The 15,798-nt window shown below is 36.1% G+C and overlaps 1 long non-coding RNA gene and 2 pseudogenes across 2 annotated transcripts; 1 reads left to right on the forward strand and 2 right to left on the reverse strand.

Annotated features, from left to right (window-relative positions):
• Positions 1-820: 820 nt before the first annotated feature.
• On the reverse strand, positions 821-12,064 carry LOC147483604 (cysteine desulfurase 1, chloroplastic-like; annotated as a pseudogene). The gene is made up of 10 exons (XR_015206126.1): positions 11,903-12,064; positions 11,649-11,782; positions 11,395-11,535; positions 11,103-11,289; positions 3,896-4,041; positions 3,710-3,782; positions 3,539-3,605; positions 2,329-2,428; positions 1,864-2,022; positions 821-1,572 (listed from the first exon to the last, which is right to left on the reverse strand). The product of XR_015206126.1 is annotated as a cysteine desulfurase 1, chloroplastic-like (transcript).
• On the reverse strand, positions 8,102-8,638 carry LOC147483605 (cytochrome b-c1 complex subunit 8 pseudogene; annotated as a pseudogene).
• LOC147483606 (uncharacterized) lies at positions 8,910-9,836 on the forward strand. Its single transcript, XR_015206128.1, has 2 exons — positions 8,910-9,240; positions 9,361-9,836. It is a non-coding gene; the product is annotated as an uncharacterized LOC147483606 (long non-coding RNA).
• Positions 12,065-15,798: the final 3,734 nt, after the last annotated feature.

Here is a 15,798-nt window from a genome sequence, read left to right on the forward strand (position 1 = left end):
ATTGTTACAGTCAATGTAAGGATTATTCACGCTCCAAAGGAGCTTCTAGTTCCAATAAACTATCACAATAGAACCAATCATTCTCAGTTAAGCAGGATGAATTCACTGGTAGACTGGAGCTATTGAAAATATCGGATATCATGCGCCTTGTGAGGTTTCTAGTAAACCAAGGTCAGCCGTGAAGGGTGGTGGTCATTCTTTGAGAGAGAGAGGGTAAGAAGGCAGGCGACAAATGGTGAGGTCTTAAGAATTTGAGGTTCGAAGGACATACAAATGTATATATTACTTGTGGTGTGTATATATGGATAGTGCTCAGTGGCATGTAAAACCTTATAATAGTGATCCTACTACTTGTATGATCTAGCTTGAGGTAGTAATTACTTGTGCATGGTCGAGGTAATAATCCTACTACTTCATGCTCAGAACAATAAGGAATACAACTCCTTCAGAACGCCAACGCTTCTAAAACAAAGATACTATGATGGGATAGTGAAAAAGCTGAAATGCAGGTCTGCATTTTGACTCTGTTCCAAACCCATAGGATGTCTCGATCAAGTGATCTATGCTGGTACAGGGGAAAGTTACTTATAAACTGATTATTATATTCTCGATAGTTATCAGTCCTTACAAAACTAGTTACTAAGTAAAACGTGGATGAAGCTTCGGGATATTGCATAACGGCGGAGATTGCCAGTCTATTCGTGTCATTAATTTGGTTCGCTCCCACCACTACCATAGTACCATGTACTACAAGAAGAATCAACTTAAACTTACAAAACTTATACTGAAGGATTTCATTGAAAAGTTTATGCGACAATCATAACAATCAAAATGAAAGGTCATTCTAAATTCAAGTTCTCAACAAAAGAATCAAATAATCATACAAGACCATTATTAACTCTTACACATGGTCATCATCTTGCCCTGAAAACAAATCCTTACAAAGCTCCCCATAAAATCTACAAACCAAAATAATAAAAACAGGACACTTCAAATGTTTCCAACAATATAGAAGCTCTTCTACATCCATCATATCCCATAACTTTCCTTCTTCCACTATCATTTCTACTAAATAGTTCTGAAAACTACGACAAGGATCTTCAATTTCTTCTTGACCCTTAACATCACTTTTTATCATCCCATTAGCCTTCAAGTAAGCAGGAGTTAGTGATGGAAAGAGCAACTTTTCAGTCCTTCCTTCTCCCATACTTACTTACTAGCTCCCCAATCTCTTCTACCTTTTCTTTCTTAGCACGAAATGACGATAGAATTGCACGAATTCGAAAGATGACACTACAAATTATTTTAACATAATATAAATGAAAGAACACTAGTGTAAGGAATAAATTGAACACAAACAACGTACAAAACTCAGATGGGAGACCCGTTATGAAGAGGAAATGAAGAAGTCAATTGTTCCCTTCAAGCCTCTAATGAATGCATCAACATCTTCTTTTGTGCTGTAGAAGTGGAGACTAGCACGCACACTTGCATTAATTCCCAAGTATCGATGGAGAGGTTGAGCGCAATGATGACCTGACAGGCTGACAGGATAGCCACTCCATACTGAAACTAAAAAACATAGGAAGTCAGAAACTTGTAGGTAGCTAACATGTGTTACGTGTATATATATCCATAATAAGAATGTGTTTTATCATTCACACATACACAACAAAATACCTCTCAGGAGAATATGATAGAATGATAGATACAGTAAAAATATGAAGACACGAGTGCTCTCCAGTCTCCTCAAATGATATATTAGATATTTAGAGACATAACAAACAATTTTGACTAAAGAGGAAGGTAACACACAATAAACAAGTGTCTCTCACTAAATTTGAAAAAGTTTCACAATCTTACCTCTTGATCATGAAAAGTTGCAATGTCTGTTGGATGTATATTCTCAACATTGAACGAACAAAGAGCAGCACGACTGACGTGTTCTGAAGGAACAGGGCCATATATGCGGACGTTGGGAATCACACACAAGCTTTCATGAAGATATGTAGCCAACTCTATCTGCATGGACACAGAGCAAGGAGTACTTTAACAACGTTCTCTAAAGTCTCTAACCTTAAAATTATAGATAAACCTATCAATTTTTCTTTTTCTTTCCTTGTTCAATTCCAATCCCACAACTTAGAAGGATATTTAACAATAACTAAATGCTGAAAAGACAGCCAGCTACAGCAAAGAGATGATTTGACCAATACTTTCCAATTAGCAGTTCTAAAATTCGTAAATAATCAAGATACCAACAAGGTGACATCACTAGAAACATATAGAGATGAAAGAGAGAGGTGGGGGTGGGAAGGATTTGCTCACCTCATAATCATGGATCTTTTGCATGCCAATCCCCGACAAATAATCAATTGCCGCTCCAAGCCCTATAACCTCCCCAATTGCAGGAGTTCCAGCCTCAAATCTGGTACAATTGAGATTGATAGTAAGATCAAACATTTTCTAGTTTCTATTTTCTTTCCTGGGATTCATTACATATATATAAGTCGTAAGTAGGTGAAAGCGAGTTTGGTTAGACACAAGGTTCTTACTGAGCTAGCTAGCTAGCTAATATCTAAATTACTTAGAAACTAGATTGTCACTTTTTTTATAGTTATTAGTCACAAAACCTGTTTAAGATCTAGTGAATGAGGACCTTTCAAAATGAAGGTCTTATATACTAATTTATTATGTAAACCTTATAATTTGTTTCATTTTCAAAAAAAAAAAAGGAAAAGGAAAAAAAAAAAGAGTTGTATAGGACCGCCAACCATGTTATTACATGCATTAGATTTATGTTACATCACTGATTTCATCTTGTTCCAGATAAAACAAAACTACAGAAATTTTAAATTGTATATCATAAGGTTTTCAGTAGATTTTCAAACTTTGTAGAAAATAAATACTCGTTTTAGGGTAATAGAGGACAAGAAACTAGCAGATAAAGGGAAAGAATAGTTAAATTCTGGAAGTGTGTCTTCAAAGTAGTAGAAAGATAGGCAAGCATGTGATATTGCCAACAAAAAGGAAAAAGGTTATGTTCCTGTTATAAACAAAAAGATCTGATCATAAAGTCTTGATTTAGCAATTAGAGTTTCTAAGTTACTGTTAAAACCAGTTCACTTCAGGAATTCAAGCAATCAAATAAATACACGAATATGCATACAAACAGACCATTTGTCCAATATGGGGTAGGCAGATGAGCAACAACAGTTTGCAGGTGATTAAACCATAGACTTGGTGTCAATAACCTAACCCAAAATGAAAGACAATAGGTGTGTGAAAGCAAAAGGGAAAAGGAATAGTTAACAAGCGATTAAATGACCAGGCAAATCAACTTTCTAGACAGAAATCTAGGCCATATCAATCTTCTCAGCGATATATATCAGTGCTCTTTTACAAATTAAATTATGTGACTCATCAAATAATGGGTTCTAACTTCAAACACAATTCTAGTCATTCAATTTGTGGTGCACAATTCTAGCCGTTCAATTTGTAGTTTAGTGTATGTTAGGCTCCAAACAAATTCACTAACCTGGAAGGAGATCGTTCTGCATAAGTGGAATGATCTAAGAATACATCAGAAATCATTTTGCCACCGCCTGAAACATAAAAAAGCAAGTTACACATTGTGGTAGAACCAGTCTTAAAACTTGAATATCAGCTAAAATCTCTTTCTAAGAAAACCCTTTCAGTCCAAGATTACCTAGGAAAGGAGGCATGCCAGACAAGACCTTACTTTTGCCATATAGGAATCCAACGCCTGTAGGCCCACACATCTGAGACATGTTTATTACTTAATTTCATGTATGGATAATCATTGGGATGAAACATCACATTTAAAATACATGTAGAAATATGTTTCAAAAGCCTCATTTTAGATTATACGAACCTTGTGCGATGATGCAACAAGGAAATCGGCATCTAGACTTTGCACATCAACCACCATATGTGGAACACTTTGACAAGCATCTACAAGTACTTTTGCCCCAACATTGTGAGACCAACTTGTAATATCCTTAATTGGAAGAACAGAACCTAAAAACACAAAGATAATCCATTATGGAAAAATGTTCAAACAACATATCGAACTAAGAACTTCTGTCAAATGCAACAAAGAATAGAACCAGTCCTGTTCTATTCAACAAAATAATACACACTGGAAAAATCCTAGTTATAATTACAATGTCACACAACAGATGTAAATCACTTGAAGAAAATAGAGTATACAGCACAAAATAATGAATTATACATTGTCAACCTCAGTATAGCTATAAAATGTTGACCATGACAATGATAACTTCGACAAGAATGAATTAACAAAAACAAAAGAAATCAGGGATATCAGTCACTTCATTATCCATGACAAAGTAACTTAGTTTGTAATATACTGGTGATTCTAAAGCAGTGAATAAATTAAGTGCTGGAGTTATTTAGAGTATAAGAAGAAGATGGATATATCCGACCATTTCCTCTTGGAGGTAACCCCTTCAAAAGCGGCCCCCCATTTTCTGAGGTGGTTTAAGTTGTTTGTCTGGACCAATCACATTTTGCTGTCCTGTGGTCAGTCTTTTCTGTGTCGACTCATTGCATACACCTAATCAACTCTTGTCCCCTAAGTCTATTCCTCTTGTAATTACCTAGAAAACTCTTGTCTTTTCTCCTTGCACAGTTTAACAGTGTGACAACCTGAGCTCCTGAGCTTTCAATCAACTCCCATGCCACACCAAGTTATAGTGAACTACGACCCACACTGTCCTACTTTCCATTAATTTTTCAAAAGAATATTTCTGTCCAATAACCATCTTCATTCTAACCTTAGATTATCACTTACCTTGAAAAATAACTGAAACCAACTAAACATAAGCATTCTCTCTTTGCTCTTCTATTTTAAGCCCACACACTCTTTCAGAAAGGAGACACCTTTATCCGCGCTGATTCATATTCATCAGCGGCTCTTGCACTAAAGTGCAGGGAGAAATTAGTTAGAATTCATGATGAAGATTATTTTCAGTAAAACCTCTTGCATCAACTGTGTTAAAAGGGATCTAACAAAAATGAACATAGATTATAGTGAATATAGATTCTTCAAAATGAACAAAAACAAAAAGATGCATGCCAACTGACAATTCCAAACAAATGAAATCCAATAGTTAATTAAACTTTAGATTTTACACTTCAGATAAAAAAAAAAAAAAAAAAAAAAAAAACCCCTTACAGCTTATGTCTCGTTCCCACCCCTTACCCCTGCAGGCCTCCGAACAATCTCATTGAGCCGTGCCAGTGGACCTTCAAACCTTGTCGAAACTTCATCCGTTAGAAACTTTGAGATACCAGATCCTCCAGGAAGTGACCATTGAATATGATTGTCCAAAGATTCGATTTGAAAGAGGAATTTGATGGCAAGTCGTACTCTTTCTTCGAACTCCTCAGTTGGGCTCTCACTCAAGCTTTCGAATATAGCAATCGGTAGTTGTCTAAAAACCCAATGCAACATCTCGACAAACAATTTCTCTATAGATTTATATAGATCTTCAAGCGTTGAGGGGGTTTCAGCAAGGATGCGATCAATAATGGGATGAAGAACTTGACGTTGACGATAATTGAGATCCGGTGATTCCTTCAATTTAAAAAGGATCTGACGAGCACGATTCAGATCCAGATGCAAACCGAATTGACGTTGACGATTCTCTTCAGGGAGCAGACCACTAAAGTCGCCATCTCTGCACAAATCTTTTGCATATGAAAACAAAAATTTTGCGAACGATTTCTTGGGCATTAGTGTTTGGTCAATGAAGAGAATGATTTCTTGGGCTTGTCTGAATGCGTGTACTAGAGATCCAACAAGATTACCTGGTAAGGAAACTTGTGCAATTTTCACAAGGAATACCATTGGAATAGTGAAAGGATGTTCCATTCCAAATTCTCTTTCAAATTCCCTTCTAAGATCAAAATCAGGGCGGTCTGGGTATTTTCGAAAGAGTTGCAGTAGATTAGTAAGTGGCTCACTCCAGCAAACCTCCCTAAATCTGATTATATCATCCACACTTTTTCGCAAAATATACTCTCTAGCCAAAATTCTAACTTCATGCCCATGGAGATGATAAAAAATTCCAACTTCAGGCCGATAGAGATTATACACGCCTATATCGTCTATGTACAAATCAAATAAGTAACGCACTCGCTCTATTGGGAACACTATCAACCCCGACACTATCATGACTATTCTATTGAATAAAGATGCACACAACTTGTATAATCTATAGACAGTCACCCCCTTTTTCAAGACTCGATAATAAGGTGCATTCCAATAAATTTGAACGCTCGATTTGAATTTCATGCGACTAAACAATGCTAGCCATCTAACGACAACTGGGAAAGTTCCAACTACGACAGTCAGAATCTGGGTGACAACTATTATTGGCATCGACCAGTCATAATCAGACATCCCAGAACAAAACTTCACCTGCTTCAAAATGAGAGATCTTATTAAAGCTTGTATTAAGATGACTAAACACAACAGGCAGATTGTGCCAACACCGGCAGACGCCAGGTTTGTGCTTATTGTAAGTTGTGGATCATAGCAATAAGCGCACAGATAACATCCCTTCAATCGACTTAACATGCTACTGCTCCCTTCTCTAACAAACTTATTATAGCTACCAGTGGTGGAGCTATTTTCCTCTTTAATGGACGGATAAATCTGCCAGAACATTGAGAGCAATAGCACCATAAAGCACAAGACTATGATATGTTCTATGATGAACAGAACAATAACTCCAGTATGTATTTGTATACAGATGTTTTACGACTATGGATATAATGTAAATGCTCAAGCCCATCAAATTTGAAAAATATCGGCATCCCTGTAATTTCCAAAAGAAGGCATGAGAAAACCCATACAAACACATATAAAGATAGTCCCAGACAGTTTAGACAACTGATCCAGGTCACTTTCGGCATTGAGGTTGTTAGATCAGCGGGGAGTTTAGTCGCTATGGAAAGAAGAGTTAGAGAAACAGAATTGAGTGTGAATAGCTTGCAAGGTAGCCATCGCTTCTTTGTCCGATATCCAACTACGATATCATAAAGCATCAGTAGCATGCATACGGAAGAAGCCGCGGCTATGTATAAGCCAATAACAGGCACAGGGGAAGAGATCTTAGAATTATGTACAGTTCCATTGATACAACCATGGTTTGCCATTAATTGTTTCTCTGTTGTCTCAGTCTGAAGGAGTGAAGGATGGACCTAGCTCTCCTTTAATAATGGCAATCGGAACAAGTTTTTTTTCTTTTTCTTTTTTTTAGATAAGCATTACTTTTATTGATGTATGAAGCAAGGTATAACATAGTGCACACTGCACATATGAGGGAGATTCTCATACAAATGATACATAAGCATAACTTTTATTGATGTATGAAGCAAGGTATAGCATATCCTCATACTGTCCCTAGTATCCTAATTAAATCCCATTACTACTTAAGACTGTACTCCAATAAAAAAGCATCATTTCAAACAAATAATTATTTCTTGCGGAGAATCTTGAGAACCAATACCACAACAAAGCTTTAACGTCAAGCAAGATTCTATCTATTACTTTGCCATTCTTTGATGTGACGCTCTATTACTTCTATCCCTACCTCAAAAACTTTCACGCACCCAGTTGATCAGCAAAACAATACAGTGCATTAATTTTGATGATGTAGCCCAGAAGTACAGCATACATATACAGGCTACGCCTCAACCAAAACATCCCATCCAAATATGAGATCTTCCAATTTCATTCACCAAACAATAGGATCCAGTCAATCTTATTGTTTACCGTGCATTAACAAGATGTTAATTATATGGGCAACAGCAGAAAATGGAAAAATCAGATAAAAAGCCTCAGACTTTATAATCCATAATCAAGCTAAAAGAGTAACACGAAAATTTTGAACGCTATCCAAAGGTTATCTTATAATAAATCAACATATTGTTCATCAATCTAACATTAAATCCAACAAAACCCAGTAAATAATATTCATCAAATCAATTAAAGTATCAAAACAATAATGAATCTTATATATATATAAAAGGTAGAGAGATGGGGTAATTACGATAGAGCGCCAACAACAGGGCGACAAGAAGAGTAAGCGTTGATCCAATTCTCAGAAAACTTTTTCCCAAGCTTATGAGGAAGATCTCTCCATAAACCAGGCATCACTTTCTGTTGAAATGGTGATAAACTGTACACCACTGCCTTCATCTGTATTGGTGTCTTCCCCATTTTTCTTCTTCTTGCAAATGAAAATGGGTCAAGGCTGAAAAGGCGTATATCAAGTTACCAATGGTGATAAACTGTACACCAATGCTTGGGATGTTGGGCTGGCATAAGTATTCAACTTATTTTTTTTAATTCTCTCTACTGCATATGATAAATTGCTTAGCATAAAAAAAGTAAATCAAAGTGCCCAAACATTGGGAACTTTTTTAGGTTTATACTCTTCCACTATATAGGGGCTGGCACACTTGGTTTGCAGAGTCGCACTGCTTAAAACCAAGCTGCTGAATTCTAGTCCTAACTCAACCTAAGTAGCTTCAGGTTGAGTCTAATCACCTAGAACTGAGAAAAACTCACATCTCAACACTGTACCAGCATAACTTTTTTACACTGAAATAAAATGGAGTAAATTTTGCATCATTTGGCAGTTGGAAGAACTGAAAAATACAAGTATACACAAGTATCCTTCCAAGGCTAGTCTTACTAATTGTCTTTTATTTCAACAAGAGTCTTGATGCGTCAGTGGTTTCAACAAGCAGCTAAAAGTAATTCCTACAAACCAAGCTAGCAAATGTAACTATGCTTCTCTTTTATCCATTTGAAATTTGATGGAGACAAATGTAATGTTATAGCTTAACTTCAGAGCCTACATGGGATTAAACTGTTCCAAGTTTAGCTCACTGAGATTTCTCGAACTAGATTATAACAAAATAATGAATTTCTTAAGATTGTGGATAAACTTAAAACATGAGTGCCTAAATTTGCAGAAAGTCTCGACTATTCTGAATCCATGTTCGGGACCTATTTACACATCTCGACTCTTGAAACATCTTGCAGGCCATCCCAGGGATAACCGAGATCAAAGATGGCTGTAACCCGGCTACATGGATGTTGGAAGTCAGTGCTGCTTCTATTGAAATTCAACTTGATGTAGATTTTGCTGAAGTTTATGTCAACTCTACCCTCTATCAGTAAGTAGTATTTGAAAGAATACGTCACTGACTATGCATCTGCACAAGTTTCTTTTTAGTATCTTAAATTTCTTTGTTATTGTTCAACTATACTAATCTTTCCGTTGGTGTACATTTTAGGAGGAATCAAGAACTCATTGAAGAACTAAGTACTCCAGCATCAGGGTCCAAAGAAGTCTATTTTCCTACTGAGTTATCGCAAAGCTTTAGTACTCAATGCGTTGGCTGTTTCAGGAAATTTGTGTTCCTTGTTAACTTTGTAGCATATATACCAAGGGGCTATAAAGAGAATACTATCTCTGACTCTCTGAGTCAATATAACTATGTTTCTGAACCTTACCTTTGAAGGTCGATGCTGCTATGACTCGTACATAGTGTTGTTCACTTAAAACTAAAATAACCTTAATACAGAGAAAAAAAAAAGACCAAAGCATAAGTAGCAGTACTACAAAACGAATTTCGAACCTGCGCACCTAGTATTTTCAAGAAGAAGACTCTGCATATCAACGAAGAGAAAACAATGAAAATTAAAGAAGAAGACTTTACTGTACCTTGTTGAACTTGTTGCAAAACAGAATATGTTTGAGGTAGAAGACGATGAAGCTTAGAGAGTGGAGTTGTTAAATAGATTTGAGCCTAACAAACCCAACTATTCTCACGTGCTAGTCCTATTCTCAACTGAATAAGAGAACAAATATCAACTTAACAGAGTGGAAAGAGAATAAAATGCTTATTAAATGGTGTAATAGTAGTTATAGATAAATAATAAAAATGGTTTGCCTGTTTTATTCTTGGAAATATCAGTTGGAACTTGGAACAGATATAAAATGGCCTGCCTGTTTTCAAGGCTAATCTGTCTTCTTTCAAAAAATTAATCAGGAAAGTACTACAATCTATGAACAACATATCGAACTAAGAACTTCTGTCAAATGCAACAAAGAATAGAACCAGTCCTGTTCTATTCAACAAAATAATAAACACTAGAAAAAAACTAGTTATAATTACAATGTCACACAACAGATGTAAATCAACAAAGAAAATAGAGTATACAACACAAAATAATGAATTATACATTGTCAACCTCAGTATAGCTATAAAATGTTGACCATGACAATGATAACTCGATAAGAATGAATTAACAAAAACCAAAAGAAATCAGGGATATCAGTCACTTCGTATCCGTGACAAAGTAACTTAGTTTGTAATATACTGGTGATTCTAAAGCAGTGAATAAATTCGTGCTGGAGTTATTTAGAGTATAAGAAGAAGATGGATATAAACGACCATTTCCTCTTGGAGGTAACCCCTTCAAAACGGCCCCCATTTTCTGAGGTGGTTTAAGTTGTTTGTCTGGACCAATCACATTTTGCTGTCCTGTGGTCAGTCTTTTCTGTGTCGACTCATTGCATACACCTAATCAACTCTTGTCCCCTAAGTCTATTCCTCTTGTAATTACCTAGAAAACTCTCGTCTTTTCTCCTTGCACAGTTTAACAGTGTGACAACCTGAGCTCCTGAGCTTTCAATCAACTCCCATGCCACACCAAGTTATAGTGAACTACGACCCACACTGTCCTACTTTCCATTAATTTTTCAAAAGAATATTTCTGTCCAATAACCATCTTCATTCTAACCTTAGATTATCACTTACCTTGAAAAATAACTGAAACCAACTAAACATAAGCATTCTCTCTTCGCTCTTCTATTTTAAGCCCACACTCTTTCAAAAAGGGTCATGTGAACATCTATGAAGGGTGAACATACCCATCAAGCCATCACATCAGGTAGAATAAAATCTTTAACCGAGACAAGGCATGAGAAAGGAGAACAGAAAAGTTTAAATAAGAAAAAGAACATGCCTACCAAGAGTGTTGGAGAAATGATGAGTGACCACAAGTTTCATCTTCTCTGACAGCATTTCTTTCAACTTATCGATATCAGGAACTTCTTCTTCTGTTAAACTGACAAATTTGAGTGTCGCACCAGTCTTTTGAGCCACAATTTGAAAAGGAACTATGACACTGTGATGTTCGGCAATCGTAAGTATGATCTGCATGAAAGCAAAAGAAGATTTTAAAGGAGACAAGCAAAGTGCCCCAAGGCTGAAATGCTTGGGTAACCAGTGAAAAAGAGACAACCAAGTACAAGGATTTACCTCATCCCCTGGTCTTAAATTCAATAGGTCCCAAGAGTAGGCTACAAGATTCATGAAAAAACAATCTCAGTAGACTTTGATGCATTAATGAAACGAGCCACCTTTATCCTCGCTGATTCATATTCATCAGCGGCTCTTGCACTAAAGTGCAGGGAGAAATTAGTTAGAATTCATGATGAAGATTATTTTCAGTAAAACCTCTTGCATCAACTGTGTTAAAAGGGATCTAAAAACATACTAGATTACATAAGTACCTCAAGAAATGAATACCACGATGCACATTGGAATTATAGGTTGAGTAATAGTTTTGTAGAGAGTCCAAAACAGCAGTAGGCTTTTGTGAAGTTGCTGCATTATCCAAGTAGACAAGTTTTGACTTGTTCACATTCTACAACACCCAAAACAACCATATTAGCATTTCTCTTAAATCTTTTTTGACCAATATCCCACTACCCAAGATGAATTATTTGATCCAATGCATTAAAAACATTAAAAGAGTTGGTAATACCTGGTGGAGAATAGGAAAATCAGGTCTAGTAATATGCCCAAGTGAAATTGACTGTTTTTCAACAGCAAAAACATTTGGAGTAGTGTTTCCAAGGGTAAAAGGGGTTATGAGTTTCAATGAAGTTGGTCGTTTTAATAATACTCCTTCCATTTTAAAAAAGAATAAAATTTTACAGAAGAAGATTAATACGACCAAACAAAATACGAATCTAATCTTCAGAGATCAAATAGTGAACAAAAACAAAAATATACATGCCAAGTGACAATTCCAAACAAATGAAATCCTTTAGATTTTACACTTCAGATTAAAAAAAAAAAAAAAAAAAAAAAAAAAAAAAAAAAAAAAAAAAAAAAAAAAAAAACTTATTACAGCTTATGTCTCCTTTCCACCCCTTAAACTTTAGATTTTACACTTCAGATTAAAAAAAATAAAAAAATAAAAAAAAATAAATAAAAAAAATAAAAAAAAACTCTGAGATAAAGTCGCCATATCTGCACAATTCTTTTGCAAATGAAAAGAATTCTTTTGCATATTTGTTCCCTGGTGAGCAGTAGCATGTTTGGTCAATGAAGAGAATGATTTCTTGGCTTTGTCTGAATGCGTGTACTAGTGATTCAACAAGATTACCTGGTAAGGAAACTTGTGCAATTTTCACAAGGAATACCACTGGAAGAGTGCGAGAAAGAATTGCAAATTCAAAATCAGGAATACCACTGTAGTGAGTATATTTTTGAAAGAGTTGCAGTAGATTAGTAAGTGGCTCACTACAGCAAACCTCCCTATATCTGATTATATCATCCACACTTTTTCTCACAATATACTCACTAGCCCAAATTTCAACTTCATGCCCATGGAGATAATAGCGATGTGTATCGTCTATGTACAAACCAAATAACTGACGCACTAGCCCTATTGGGAACACTATCAACCCCGACACTATCCGGACTAATCTATTGAATAAACATGCACAGAACTTGTATAATCTATAGACAGTCACCCCCTTTTTCAAGAAGGTTCGACAAAGAGGTGAATCATTCCAATAAGTGTGAACGCCCGATTTGAATTCCATGCGACTAAACAATGCTAGCCATCTAAAGACAATTGGAAAAGTTCCAACTATGATAGTCAGAATCTGGATGACAACTATTATTGGCATCGACCAGTCATAATCAGACACCCCAGAACAAAACTTGGCCCGCTTCAAAATGAGAGATCTTATTAAAGCTTGTATTAAGATGACTAAACACAACAGGCAAATTGTACCAACACCGGCAGACACCAGGTTTATGCTTATTGTAAATTGTGGATCACAGCAATAAGCGCACACGTAACATCCCTTCAATCGACCAAACATGCTACTGCTCCCTTTTGTAACAGCCTCATTATATATACTAGTGGTTTTTCTATTATCCTCTTTAATAATAGGATAAATCTGCCAAAACATTAAGAGCAATAACACCATAAAGCACAAGACTATGATATGTTCTATGATGAACAGAACAATAACTCCAGTATGTATTTGTATACAGATGTTTACAACTATGGATATCACGAAAATGCTCAAGGACATCAAATTTGAAAAAATATCAGCATCCCTGCTATTTCCCAAAGAAGACGTGAGAAAACTCATACAGACACATATAAAGGTAGTCCCACATAGTTTAGAAAACTGATCCTGGGCACTCGGCATTGAGGTTGTCAGATCGACGGGGAGTTTAGTTGCTATGGAAAGAAGAGTTAGAGAAACAGAATTGAGTGTGAATAGCTTGCAGGGTAGCCATCGCTTTTTAGCACGAATTCCAGCTACGATATCACAAAGCATCAATAGCATGCACACCAAAGAAGCTGCAGCTATGTATAAACCAATAACAGGCACAGGTGAAAGGAACTTAGAACCATCTACAGTCCCATTAATGCAACCATGGTTTTCCATTGTTTCTATGTTGTCTCAAAGTCTGAAGGAGTGAAGCATGGACCTAGCTCTCCTTTAATAATGGCAATTGGAACAAGTTTTTTTGTTTTTTTTCTTTATCTATTGTGGGCTCCACACATTTTTACGTTTTGTTAAAGTCAAACACTCTTTGAACCATGGACCAAAATATCGCCGATATATATCGGTATTTTGGTACACCGACATCGATATTTCCGACATATATCCACTGAATATAGAACCGTTTTTTTTTTCCGAGATGTATCGGAATTTCCGATATAAAACTTTATATCGCCGATATAATCGATATATCCAATATTTACGGATATCCATTTTTTTTGGTGACCAGTCCAAACTATTTAATGTATTGGAAATATCAAATGTATTGGAAATATCGGAAATATATTGGAAATATCGGATTTATATTAAAAAATGGTCAAAAAGTCAACCGATATATATCGTAAATATCAGATATATCGATTATATCGGCGATATAAAGTTTTATATCGGAAATTCCAATATATATCGGAAAAAAAACGGTTCTATATTCGGTGGATATATGTCGGAAATATCGATAACGGTGTACCAAAATATCAACGATATATCGGATATATCAGCGATATATCAGATATATCGGCGATATTTTGGTCCATGCCTTGAGGTAGAAACCAATCAATGTGTCTATTCAAGAATTACAAGACAAACGGAAATTAAAGGCTTCTTACATGTAATCTGACGTCTTTGTTTTAATTTTTCAAACTTACTTTTATTGTTCTTAGAGCATTTGCAATGCAGGTGATAGTTTTCCCCCCCTCTATCACCGCCACCTCATCACTTATTCACCCCCTTTTCACCAACCGGTGAAAACAAAGTGAAGGGTTCGCATAAAGCAGTGATAAAAATATCCGGGACGGGATGTTGGATTCCGGCCGGGACATAAAAATTGAAAAAAACACTCCGGACGGAATGAAACATCCCGGCCCGAAATTTAAAAAAATCGAAAAAAACTGAAAAATCATGCGAGGACGGAATCTAACATCCCGTCCGAAAAAAAACCATTTTTTAAAAAAACACACGAGACGGAATCCAACATCCCGCATAAGTCGATTGATAAACTTCGGTGGAAGGTTTCACTTGTTTTGAACTCGGGAAAACTATCACCGAGTTTATCACCCAGCATTGCACAGCACTTTTGGAGGAAAGTAGGTGATCGTTATCACTTCCCCCCCTCTATCACCTGCATTGCAAATGCTCTTATTAAATACATGGACCATGAGATAGACGACACAGGAGAGCGTCGTCCCAAATAGCTGGCGTACATGAACTAATAACTAAATGTCATTTCATCCTCGTAGCCCCCCTTGAGGACTCTGCTTCAAGTGCTCCACATCTAACAGAATGTATTTCAAGCTATAAGCTTTGTTCAACTGTTTCAGCTGAAGTAGCTGGTTGCAGATATGTATTGTTAATATGAACAATACCAGAAATTCACTAAGATACTGGAACAGGCAAACTCTGATGCTTAGGAATTCATTCATGAGAAAGACTAAAGAACTGCAGCCTTCTTTGACTAGTAGTTCTTTCCAAAGTTTTGTAGGCATTAATGGCAAATGGCGATACGGATATATGTAAAAATTAGAACATTTACAACTGCTCCTAAATGATTTTCCACTAAACCAAACAATCTTGATACCACTTTTATTTAATCCTTTATATTTGTTCATCAATCTCAAAACCTATTTTTTTGTAAAGATTAACGGCGACAGTCCTCAGTGGATCAACATGAAGGCAAACACGATGTATGTTTCTGGTTCTGCATTTCTGAATCGCTGCTCTTAGCAATGCTTCACCGTGTCCTTGCCTCCTGTAGTTCTCCTTCACTTATGAAGCATAAAACAAGACCCCAATAAATAAAAACATATCCAAATTAACTTCACAAAAAGCGTTTGAAATGAGAGCCTAAAAT

The sequence above is a fragment of the Coptis chinensis genome, chromosome 8 (genome assembly GCF_015680905.1).
Source record: "Coptis chinensis isolate HL-2020 chromosome 8, ASM1568090v1, whole genome shotgun sequence".
NCBI classification, from domain to species: Eukaryota; Viridiplantae; Streptophyta; class Magnoliopsida; order Ranunculales; family Ranunculaceae; genus Coptis; species Coptis chinensis.